Genomic DNA, 575 nt, shown 5'->3' on the forward strand with positions numbered 1-575 from the left:
CTGGGAGGGTCTGGGACGGCCTCCAGGCCAGCAGCAGCGGGCTCCTGGATGGCCTCCAGGCCATGTGGGATGGAGAAAGCCCTTCTCCTCCTCCTCCGTCTCCGAGAGCAGGACACTGCCACTTCATAGGTCACCTCTTGGGGCGCAGCCGCCTCTTCGGCCGTCACTGGGACCGCTGCAGCCTCTCCGGCCATCACTGGGGGCGCTGCAGCTTCGCTGCAGCCTCTTCAGGCATTTCTAGGGGTGTTGCAGCAATATCTGGCACCTCTGGGGGTGTTGCGGCTTCTCTGGCCGCCTCCGGGGGGGCTGCAGCAAGTTCCACCTCTGCAGTCATGGGCCCTGATGAGGCGGACCCGTTCCTCCTCCTCCGTTGGCGGGTCATAGGAGGACTGGGTACTAGGGGGTTTGTGAGGAGAATGGGAGGAAGGCCAAGAGGAGGAAGGCCACCATCCTCTCCACGGTCGTAGACATACCCCACAAACTGCCAGAAGGACAGTATCCCCAGCATTCCCATCTCCCAGGCATGGCCTGGCTCATTAAGGCTGGTGTTAAAGATGTCCTTGAGCTCTGCATCA

Source organism: Sinocyclocheilus grahami, unplaced genomic scaffold (assembly GCF_001515645.1).
Source record: "Sinocyclocheilus grahami isolate Dianchi unplaced genomic scaffold, SAMN03320097.WGS_v1.1 scaffold6386.1, whole genome shotgun sequence".
NCBI lineage: Eukaryota > Metazoa > Chordata > Actinopteri > Cypriniformes > Cyprinidae > Sinocyclocheilus > Sinocyclocheilus grahami.